Here is a 12,568-nt window from a genome sequence, read left to right as displayed (position 1 = left end):
TTGGACACACCTACACATTCAAGGGTTTTTCTTTATTTTTACTATTTTCTACATTCCAGAATAATAGTGAAGATATCAACACTGTGAAATAACACATATGGAATCATGTAGTGACCAAAAAAGTGTTAAACAAATGAAAATATATTTTATATTTGAGATTCTTCAAAGTATAACCCTTTGCCTTGATGACAGCTTTGCACACTCTTGGCATTCTCTCAACCAGCTTCATGAGGTAGTCACCTGGAAAGCATTTCAATTAACAGGTGTCCCTTGTTCAAAGTTAATTTGTGGAATTTCTTTCTTTCTTAATGCGTTTGAGCCAATCAGTTGTGTTGTGACAAGGTAGGGGTGGTATACAGAAGATAGCACTATTTGGTAAAATACCAAGTCCATATTAAGGAAAGAAGAGCTCAAATAAGCAAAGAGAAAAGACAGTCCATCATTACTTTAAGACAAGAAGGTCAGTCAATCCAGAAAATTTCAAGAACTTTGAAAGTTTTTTCAAGTGCAGTCGCAAAAAAGAGTTACCCCTGCTGTAGAGAAAAAGTTCATTTAGAGTTACCAGACTCAGAAATTGTAGCCCAAATAAATGCTTCACAGTGTCCAAGTAGCAGACACATCTTAATATCAGCTGTTCAGAGGTGACTGAGTAAATCAGGCCATCATGGTCAAATTGCTGCAAAGAGATCACTACTAAAGGGCACCAATAATAAGAAGAGACTTGATTGGGCCAAGATACACGAGCAATGGACATTAGACCAGTGGAAGTAAGTCCTTTTGTCTGATGAGTCCAAATTTGAGATTTTTCGTTCCAACCACTGTCTCTTTGTGAGACGCAGAGTAAGTGAACGGATGATCTCCACATTGTGGTTCCCACCATGAAGCATGGCGGAGGAGGTGTGATGGTGTGGGGGTGCTTTGCTGGTGACACTGTCAGTGATTTATTTAGAATTCAAGGCACACTTAACCAGTATGTCTACCACAGCATTAACCAGTATGGCTACCACAGGTTTGCGCTTAGTGGGACTATCATTTGTTTTCAACAGGACAATGACCCAACACACCTCCAGGCTGTATAAGCGATATTTGACCAAGAAGGAGAATGATAGCGTACTGCATCACGTGACCTGGCCTCCACAATCACCTGACCTCAACCCAATTGAGATGGTTTGGGATGAGTTGGACCTCAGAGTGAAGGAAAAGCAGCCAACAAGTGCTCATCATATGTTGGAAACTCCTTCAAGACTGTTGGAAAAGTATTCCAGGTGAAGCTGGTTGAGAGAATGCCAAGAGTGTGCAAAGCTATCATCAAGGCAAAGGGTGGCTACTTTGAAGAATCTGAAATATAAAACATATTTGATTTGGTTAACACTTTTTTGGTTGCCACAGTGGTTCCTCCTTTAATAGTTGTGAGCTTGCACCTCAGGACTTAGAGGTACCCAGCGACAAAACATTACGGTGGAACCAGATGTAAGTTGTTATAGCGTCATAACGAGTCAAGTAAAACATGTACAATTGAGAGGAATATGTTAGTTAATGTAGAGACAAACGTTTGTGCGTATGTTTTTGTCATAAAGTTAATTTACGAAAATCGCTATTTAGCAAGTTATCTGACTAGCTAACATTAGCCAGCTAGCTAGTGTTAGGATAATTAATTTGTAATTCGTGTTGTTTAATGTTTTATGGACTCCTGAGAAAACCAGTAAACCAGGCTGTCGTCTTGTGAAACAGTGGATGTAAAGAATCTAGCTAGCTAAAGCATTTACTGCAAATTGAATGTACAATTATGTAAGCTTGCCTTGCAATGCAGCTGAAGTGACATAGCTAGCTAACTATTTACTTGCTTCTTGTGTAGTGGAGGATAAAAACAACTGTATGCCTATGGATGTGTAGCCAGCTACAGTATGTAGCCGATCTGTGTATGGACCCTAAAACATTAGGTTCTGAACTAATATACATACCAATCTATGAACCTCAGCTATCATAGTTGTTGTATCAACTTCAAGTCTGAATGGCATTAATGAAGCCTATGGACTGAGTAGAATATAATAACTTTATTGTGCCAAGGATGCAAGTCCTATATACACATGTACTGTAGTTATTACCACGCATGAGATCCCCACATTGTAGCCTGTACATTTAATATATTCACTGATCATGTACTCTTCCTTGGCAAATAAAGGTGCGGTTCAGGTATGAATCTCAGAGACATTATTTTTCATTCATATGAAACACCATTATTTGAATGATGCTGTGTCTGCATGTATGTATTACAATTATGCACTTCAACAGTGTTTACCCCTCCTGCTCCTGGGACATCATTGATTGCACATTGTAGCTATGCAATAGACTAGAAACATGATTGATTTGTAATTCATATACACAGGAAGAAAAACTATGCATATCTAACTCCCTTCATCTGCATTAATCTGAGGACACAGGATAGTATTTTAATGAGATACTTAATTTCAAGTTCATTATCCAGGTGTTATAAATACATAAATGCATTATAATTATGATAATTGTAATATTATAAATACAAGTTCAATTGGTACTTCAATGCACATATGGGGTGCATTATAAAACCAGGAAGAAAGACGAGGTGGGGAGAGAGGTGTAGAAGACAGAAAGGGAAAGAGGTAAGAACAGCGGCAGACAGCATATGATTCATGAATTACAGTGCTACCCTAATATTCTCTCAGTTCATCACAATTGCGGCATCTCCTAACCAGCCTTGGGCCCCCAGTTGGCCCGAGGGTTATCTTAAGAGCGGGTGAGGTGGCGATGATGGGACTGGCTTCCTCTCTCACATCAAAACATACCTGCAGACGAGTGACAGATGGACAGAGAGAGAGCATGATTAAGCCTTGTTTTTTTTATTCTAACACGGTCAGTCATCTTAAATCAGGAGGTGAAATGCAAAACTGACCTTGGATCATTTACTCTGGGACTACTATGTCTCTTTAATAATACTTCCTGTTGACCCGACCAAGTGATATCTCACCTATGATCATGCTATGCCCTGTGTCAGCCAGATCAGATGCGGGAGGGGTTCACCAAAACAGCTGATATAACCGAGAGGATTTAGGGAGAAGGGGAGAGGGATGAAGTGAAGAAGAGAGACTGTTATTGTGTGTGTGTGGTCTCACCTGGTGTCCACACTAAGCGGCTACAGAGTACTTTATGCTGAAAAACAGAGACATGAGGACAAACAATAGAAGATAATGTCAATAGAAGATACTGTATGTGACTCAGACACCTATCGGAGTGTACCTGAAACATTTAAATATAGAGGGCTATGTGTCTCACCACTTGGTTATTGCAAGGCTAACCCCCAGGGAAATCATGACTTGGCAGCAACAGATAGTCCAGTGAAAATGGCTGTGTTTATGTGGTGTAAATCAGAAAATTAGCAGCTGACATCTTAAGGGTTTTTAATTAATGAATGTGACACAGGTTCCATGTACAACAAGACAGGCAGAGATGGAGAAAAAGACAGAGCAGTTTAATTACCTCTGGTTATGGACACTTTTCCAGCGATAAAGCTTCCACGGCCTGTTCCTCGGACAGTGAACATCTGGCAATATCTACATTTTCAACCCCATGGTCAGCTTGCTCTCTGAAAGTAAAGAAAACAGCTTATTCTTTATACATATGAAAACAATAACTGAGATATGACCGTTCAATCTAAAGCAGCATATGTCATTTTTAGGATACGTCAATACAGCCCAGTGCTGCTTACCTGAGATGCCATCTTCGTAGGTGTCCGCTTTGACTTCCTTTGTGTCGGAAAAAAGTTGCTTCCAGAACAATTATTTTTGATTGAAAATAAAAAAGGATTGACTCTCGACAAAAAGACACAAATGTACCTCCATAGCATATAACAATTTGCCTGTAAATAACCACACCTTCATACCAATGTGCTACTGTATGCAGAATTCTTGACGCACAACCGAAGATGCTGCCATATCCTGCCAGCACACCCACAAGTGAGCCACTCAGAAGCAGAATAATGACATGTGGAAGAGGGAAAGGAATGAGATGGGACCAGCAATTTGTTGCAAGGTGGGGAGGAGGGCTAATAGCTGAATAATAGACTATTCAACCTTTACTAAAGAATAATCTAATAGCTGAGCTAGGTGTGAACCCCCCCCCCCCCCCCCTATCACAGACCAGATTTGCCCTAACGACCAAGGGGTAGCTTGCTACTCAATGTAATAAAGTAATGACTTTTCAAATAAGTTACCTTACGTTATGTTGGCTGACAATTTGTTAGCTACACTGTCCTTACGAACCACATGGCATATCATTACAGTGGTATGTACTGGTATGTTAGCTAGCTACCTAATGTTAGTAGTTATACATCAAACTTGCCAGTATATTAACTACAGGCTATTGTTAGGATTTATGTTTATGCATAATAGCCTGTTAGCATATTGGTTGTAGAGGAATATTGTTTTGTTACACACATACACAAACTATACAGAGGGGGGTGTGTGTGTAGGTGTAAGGACTGACCAACACAGGCCATAAAAGTTGTGGACAGTCTGAAGAGGGGAGGGGTGCATCTCTCTAGACCAACCAGGAGTTTAGAATACTGGTCAATACCATATTAGGAACTGTTTTAGTGTAGAATCGACAGACCCAAGACGGAGCTAATCTACCCAGCAACCAGATGTGGACAAAGGAACGCGCCAAGGGGCTTGGACAAAGGGCCAGCAAAGGGGGGCAAAGTCTAAACCAAGCCCAGCCTCTACTGTGATAGGCCAACAGACGCGTTGAAACTACGTCATCACGGTATAAGAACAGCTGTTTACGTACTTCCTGCCAGTTCCCTGTTCATCCTGCGCGGTGATACAGCGAACCCGTATATACGAAAATTGCATTTGCCATTCATTGTTTGCGGTAATTAAACATAATTAAAGAAAGTTAGCAGACCTTGCTTTTTATTTATCCTGACACCGGATGTGATACACGCAGCGTTCACACTATCTATCTACCCAATGTTTATTGACTTGATTATTCTCGTCATTCTTAGCTTAGCTAAATTGTATAGGCATTGTGCTTTCTCAATGGACATTTGTGTGCTTTCGTAAATTCGCTCTGGCTATCTATAGGCTGGACAATAGAACGAGTCAAAATTCACACAAGGCTGAAAAACGGCTTAAGAACATTGGCTAAACTGGAAAACTAGCGCGGATGGTGTCAACTGTGCTTATGTCTGCGTAATGAAAAAGAAGGGAAAAAATTTAAACGTCTGACTATTTCTGGTCTAGCGATCGATGACAAATGAGCTCGCTGCTCAGACTTACATAATTACAAAGAGGAGATTCTCCTGATTAACATGGTACCCGTGTTAACAGTTTTGCTTCTGTCCCTCTCCTCGCCCCTACCTGTACTTTCTCTGAACATGCACAGCTTAGTGATAAGTAAATACTTTGAACATGTATTACACTATCATGTCACACCCTGATCTGTTTCACCTGTCTTTGTGCTTGTCTCCACCCCCCTCCAGGTGTCGCCCATCTACCACATTATCTCCTGTTTATTTATACCTGTGTTCTCTGTTTGTCTGTTTTGTTCGTGAAACCTACCAGCGTTTGTTCCCCTGCTCCTGCCTGTTTCTTGCTCCTGTTTTCTAGTCCTTCCTGGTTTTGACCATTTTGCGTGCCCTGACCCTGAGCCTGCCTGCCATCCTGTACCTTACCCCACCTTACTGGATTATTGACCCCTGCCTGCCCTGACCCTGAGACTCCCTGCCATTCTGAACCCTTTGCACCCTCTCTGGATTATTTACCCCTGCTTGCTTTTGACACGTCATTTGCTTGCCCCTGTTTAAGGAATAAACATTTGTTTCTTTGACACTGTCTGCATCTGGGTCATACCTTAAATGTGATAATAATATGCTCAACAAACTGTAGTCCAACTTTTTCATCTGGAAAAGTTATTTTTAATTACTTTTCCAAAGCTTTATAAAACATAAAACACTTTGGTGTTCTACCACTAAACCCGGTCTGCTAAACCTACCAGCCCAGGCTGAATATTAAAGCAACACACTGGAAGGGTATCCTACAAAGTGTTTTCTAAAGCTAACCAGCTTCAGCTAGTTTCACATTCCAGCTCAGGCTTCATCGTACTACAATGGTGGATATTGCTCGTCCGCCTGCCGCTAACTCTAGCAGGCTTGTAACTGGACGTGCATGTCAAACATGGCTAGTCGAACGCTGAACTCTTCACGGACAATGCTGAAGCATCAAGTGAGTCAGTGCCACATTTTAATTTGTGCCTAAATCAAATGAAAGAAAATGTTTCTCACAAATTCAGCAGGCTATGATGTGAAATAGGCTTTTAGAAGTGCCATCTTTATTTTATTATTTATTGTTAATGCCGTCTTTAGTGTGCTTATCAATGTACAATAACCTTTTTTCCCCCACTCTTATCAATTGTATTTTTTATTAAGTCATACAAAAGTGTTACATTGCGTTACGTTTAAAATGCATTCTGTCATTAAATGTGTAATGTGATGTATTTTATCATTGCTATTTAACAAAAAAACATCTTGATTAATAAAATATTTAATCAGTCATCTTCCTCAAATGAAGGGGATGATGACGCAATCTTTGCAACAGGGAGGGAATCTGATTCAATTGGTCCTCAACTCGCGGCTCAGTCATTTCATTAGTGTAAGATGCATTAGTTCTGAAGGACTCGTTGCCATTGAAATGTATGTGGCTAAAAGGTGAGCCACTTTTGTATGACCGGTTATCCAGAGTTGAACTCAGAGTTGACCAAAGTTACTTTGCTAACTCCTCAAACCTGCTTCGTAGGATACCCCTTGGCATGTGTCATATCAACCTTCAACATCAAACCCTTACATTCCCCATAAGGTAGCTAAGGTACAGCCAGCCTTGCTCCCATCTGCTGAGTGTAGCAACTACTGTAGCAGGCTTGTGTTGTGTCATCGGTGATGGTAGACCTCAGGAAATCTCAGCACATCCAATCACAAGCACTGAGTACAGAGCAGAGGCAGTTAGCCTCTTCCTTTTCCTCTCCTGCCATCTCTTTCCCTCTGTAACACTTCCTTACTGTGCCACACCAGAGCTGTGTTCGAATACCTATACTAACTTACTGCATACTAAATACTTAAGGAGTATATACTACATATTATACACTATTAGTTCATTTTAGTATACTGTAAACAAACATATCCTTTCAGTTGAGCGTACTAGCGCTTCCCCTGTCTACCGGAAGTTGATGCTGTTACTATGCAACATCTTGCTAGCTTGTTAGCTTAACAAATTACTAGCTAGACATTTTACGACTTCGGGTGTGTTCTTAAATTCAATCTGGGTGTTCGTAAATTCAGAGCGTTGTCAGATTGTCCACATGTAAATTCAGTGTGTTTCGCTCTTAGATCGTTCAGAGTGCAAACTGGACGCTCTGGCCAAGGAGTAGGGTTGATTTGAGCGGTCTGACCTTACAACGGCAGTCAAGCACCCAAACTAACTGGCTAACGTCGCCTAGCTTGCTAGCTACTTGCAGACACAAATTAGAGAACACCTCATTCTAACCAGAGCGTTGGTCACTGTAATTGTGCTGCTGGCAACAATTTAATTTCGCTTTTTTTTGCCAACGTTTACTGACACCAGCCATATTCAACGGGTGTTGAGCGTTTGGAAATTCATCAGTTATTCTGCACTCTGGTCTGGTACACTCAGATGAGACGAGAGTGCTTTGAAATAGGAGTAGATAGCCAGAGCGAATTTACAAAAGTACCTGAATGTCCATTGAGAACGCACCTAGCCTATACCACTTAGCTAAACTAAGAATAACAGGAAAAATCAAGTCAATAAATGTTGGGTAGTTAGTTAGATAGCATATAGTTAATATACTGGCAAATTTGATGTATTAGTAGCTAACATAACGATACAGACTTCTGTAAAGATATGCTATGTGGTTCGTAAGGATAGCGTAGCAAACAAATTGTCAGCCAACATAACGTGTAAAGTAACTTATTTGAAAAGTCATTACTTTATTACATTGCTCAACATTTTGTTTGTCATAGTTACTTAAAGGCTGCATATTTTCCAGCATTTTCTTCAAAACAATGTGAAGTCACGCCCATTTTCTGAAGAATTGCATTATGGGCCCTAAAAGCACGGAATTAGTGACCACTGCTTGTATACTTCGTATTTTGGCAAATGTAGTACGACATCCTGGGAACTTTTGCCGTACTAAATATATCCATACTATGACCAATAAGCATACTATATACTCAATTTACATCACAAATAGTACGGTTGGTGCAGTTAGTATGAGTTGTCGAACACAGCTCAGGTTTAAACTAGAGCATGGCGAGCTCTGCCTAACACCATTACACAGGTTCTGACAATCCAACTTGAGCTGGCAAATGTGGAAGTGAGCAAACCAACACCATGTAACAGTTCAGCATTGATTTGATCTTTTCTTTAGAGTTCCAAAAAAGACTAGCTCCACTCAAAATGTAGGTTACTGAACAAGACGGACAAACATCACCAACAGTACATACTTAAAACAAGACAAGGGCAGGAGCAGGTCAGAGGGAAACTTGGCACAAACACAAAATTCTTCAAAAATGTATTCAAATTTAGATTTTAAATCATCACCAAAACCAAGTGCTCCATTCCCTCTTACCTGCTCCTTCCTCTTCAGCTGCTCTAGCTGTTTGCTACATACTTCATTGCGGCGAGGAAACAAACGTCTGTGGGCATGACCTAGCGTTTGGCTGGAGCAAGGAGTTTGGGTAGCCAAGGAACTCTACATCTCCCCCATTACTCATCATGGCCTTGCTAGATACCCTGCTCTCTGCAGTTCAAGCACATTCTGCAATTTTAATTGTCCCAGACAGTTTGAAGGTACATTACTTCAGTCCACACACACAATTGAAATGAATCCCACAGTCCTTTTTTTTTTACTCACTACAAATTGCCGGGATCAGAAGGACTAAGGGCTATTATTAAACTCACTTTGAATTGGTTCATTTTAGCTTTGCACTCCATAGGAGAAAACGTATTGTATTAAACAGTGGCTAATTCATATCTAGATACTGTTATCTGAGAATTGACAGACACATAATGGATGGAATACTATTTTGGCTGATTCTGTTTATTATAGTTTCCCATCCAGAAATGTTCATTAACTTGGGTATTAACCACACTGAAGAGAAAAGCAATACTATTATTTTGATTCGTGAACATTTGCTCAGGGTACCTACTTACCTACCTATGTTTACTTACCTACAGTTTTTATATGTTATCGGTGATAGCTCTCATAATTACTGAAGTAACTTCCTTTAATTGTCTACTTATCCAACGAAAAATCTACTGTACTTGAATTTGCTGCTTGATTGAGAATACTATGGTAGTAATATCTTCATTGAGTAGCCTATTGATTGAATGTAAATTACTATTTTTCTGACATTGCCCAGGGAAGATTTCTTATTAAGTGGGAGTGGTGATAAATTATATCCAGGAACCAGGGTGAGGAAGTGGGTTAAAGGGATGGTAGGGAGGGAGGGATGGGGGGGAGGATGGCCATGACACTGCTGAATGGACATCAGGTCCACATGGATGTGCTGAGTGAAGAGGAAATCTCATTCTGGTCCTGAGAGTGGGATATAGACAAGGAAATTGAGAATAGGGTCTCAGGATCAGAGATGAGAGGTTGACAAAAAATGCTGTAAAGGCTAAAGTCTATTCTCATGCTAAACCTAGTCAGTCATAATCTGGTGAATATGTTAAATACATGTTCAACACACTAATTAATTAATTCTTACGAAGTTATTTGTTCCAATGTATCTATTGATAAGGGTCCTACTAATCACCCCAATCAACTGCAAACAACTCCAAACAACCACAAACAGGCAACCCAAACAACTGCAAACAACTACAAACAAGTACCTCAAACAATCCCAGAGAACCACAACCAACCAAAAACGACCACAAACAGGTACCACCCCCCCCCCCCCAAAAATAACAACAACAACATTAAACAACCACAAACAGGTACTGCAAACAACCACAAACAGGTACCTGAAACAACCACAAACAGGTACCCCAAACAACCACAAACAGGTACCTGAAACAACCACAAACAGGTACCTGAAACAACCACAAACAGGTACTGCAAACCACCCCAAACAACCACAAACAACCACAAACAACCACAAACAACCACAAACAACTACAAACAACCACAAACAAGTACCCCAAATAACCCCGGAGAACCACAAACAACCCCAAACAAGTGGTACAGGTGCTCTAACGCCTTGTACCTGAGGGATAATTTGTCACTAGCTCTGGTCCAGGGCATAGCTAGTAGCTAGCTATCTCTGGTCCAGGGTATAGCTAGTGGCTCTGGGCCACACTAGCTCTGGTCCAGGGTGTAGCTAGTAGCTGGCTAGGTCTGGTCCACATTAACTTTGGTCTAGCTCTTTTCTGCACCAGTGTTGGGATTAGTTACTTGTAAAAGTAATACATTACATATTACTCTATCATTAACGAAAGTAAGGCATTACTTTACAATATTACTTTTTGTGGAAAGTAATGCGTTATATTGCTAGTTATATTACTTTGCGTTACTTTCAATAAAAAAAATACATCAATCTATTTTTCACTGTCGGAGGGAGCAAGGCTAGCCGTGTGTGTTCTAAAAAAGATAGGCTACTTACTAACTCAGGTTTGAGCACTAGTTTCTCCTTTTATCTGTGGCAATGCTTTCCTGTGCTAGACTACAAGTGCTGCGGCTATATACAGTATGGGCTGCTTAATTAGCCATAATATACTGTAAGCCATACATCTGTACAAACCTTTTCATACAAAATCTTTATTTCGAGCTGCCAGTTCTGGTTATAAACCGCAGGTACACGGACCTATAGAGATGTATATAGGGCACACTTTCCACTAGATAGGAAGCCCTCTATGTGCTTTGCTATCACAGAAGTGATCAATGTCAAAGATCAGAGGTGCGCCCTCTATGCATTTCTATGGACAGCAGCTGTCTTCCACCGCTCACTCGAGAACTAAATTAAGAAACAAGTTGAGATCGTGCCCGGTAGAGATATGATTCGAAAAGTAATGCATGTGTTGTTTGATAAAGTAACTGTAATAATATTACCCCTTTACTCAAGTTGCATAACACGTTACCCCAACACTGGTCCGCACTAACTAGCTCTGGTCCAGGGCGGAGCTAGTAGCTAGCTACCTCTGGTCCGCAAAAGCTAAGGTCCAGGGCATAGCTAGTAGCTGGCTAGCTCTGGTCCAAGGCATAGCTAGTAGCTAGCTAGCTCTGATCCGCATTAACTCTGGTCTAGCTCTGGTCCACACTAACTATTTCTGTTCCAGGGTGTAGCTAGTAGCTCTGGTCTGCACTAGCTCTGGTCCAGGGCATAGCTAGCTAGCTAGCTACTTAGCTAGTAGGTAGATTGTGCTACTATCTGGCTACTAGCTACATCCTTTACCAGAGCTATTTAGTGTGGACCAGAGCTAGCTAAATAGTAGCTATGCCCTGGACCAAAGCTATTACAGACCGAAGCTACTAGCTATGCCCTGGACCAGAGCTAGTTTGTGTGGACCAGAGCTATCTACTTACGAGCTATTACCTTGACCAGAGCTAGTGACAGATTATAGCTCTGGTCCAGGGTGTTAGAGCACTGCATGCGCACATTGTGCGGCAGGTAGCCTAGTGGTTAGAGCGTTGGACTAATAACCGAAAGGCTGAAAGATCGAATCCCCGAGCTGACAAGGTATAAACTACACGGCAGGACCTGTCAATGACCTGAAGAGAGCTGGGACCACAGTCTCAAAGAAAACCATTAGTAACACACTACGCCGTCATGGATTTAAATCCTGCAGCGCACGCAAGGTCCCCCTGCTCAAGCCAGCGCATGTCCAGGCCCGTCTGAAGTTTGCCAATAACCATCTGGATGATCCAGAGGAGGAATGGGAGAAGGTCATGTGGTCTGATGAGACAAAAAATAGAGCTTTTTGGTCTAAACTCCACTCGCCGTGTTTGGAGGAAGAAGAAGGATGAGTACAACCCCAAGAACACCATCCCAACCGTGAAGCATGGAGGTGGAAACATCATTCTTTGGGGATGCTTTTCTGCAAAGGGGACAGGACGACTGCACCGTATTGAGGGGAGGATGGATGGGCCCATGTATCGCGAGATCTTGGCCAACAACCTCCTTCCCTCAGTAAGAGTATTGAAGATGGGTCGTGGCTGGGTCTTCCAGCATGACAACGACCCGAAACACACAGCCAGGGCAACTAAGGAGTGGCTCCGTAAGAAGCATCTCAAGGTCCTGGAGTGGCCTAGCCCGTCTCCAGACCTGAACCCAATAGAACATTTTTGGAGGGAGCTGAAAGTCCGTATTGCCCAGCGACAGCCCCGACACCTGAAGGATCTGGAGAAGGTCTGTATGGAGGAGTGGGCCAAAATCCCTGCTGCAGTGTGTGCAAACCTGGTCAAGAACTACAGGAAACGTATGATCTCTGTAATTGCAAACAAAGGTTTCTGTACCAAATATTAA

This window comes from Salvelinus alpinus, chromosome 25, assembly GCF_045679555.1.
Source record: "Salvelinus alpinus chromosome 25, SLU_Salpinus.1, whole genome shotgun sequence".
NCBI lineage: Eukaryota > Metazoa > Chordata > Actinopteri > Salmoniformes > Salmonidae > Salvelinus > Salvelinus alpinus.
Note: the sequence above shows the minus strand (reverse complement) of the source record.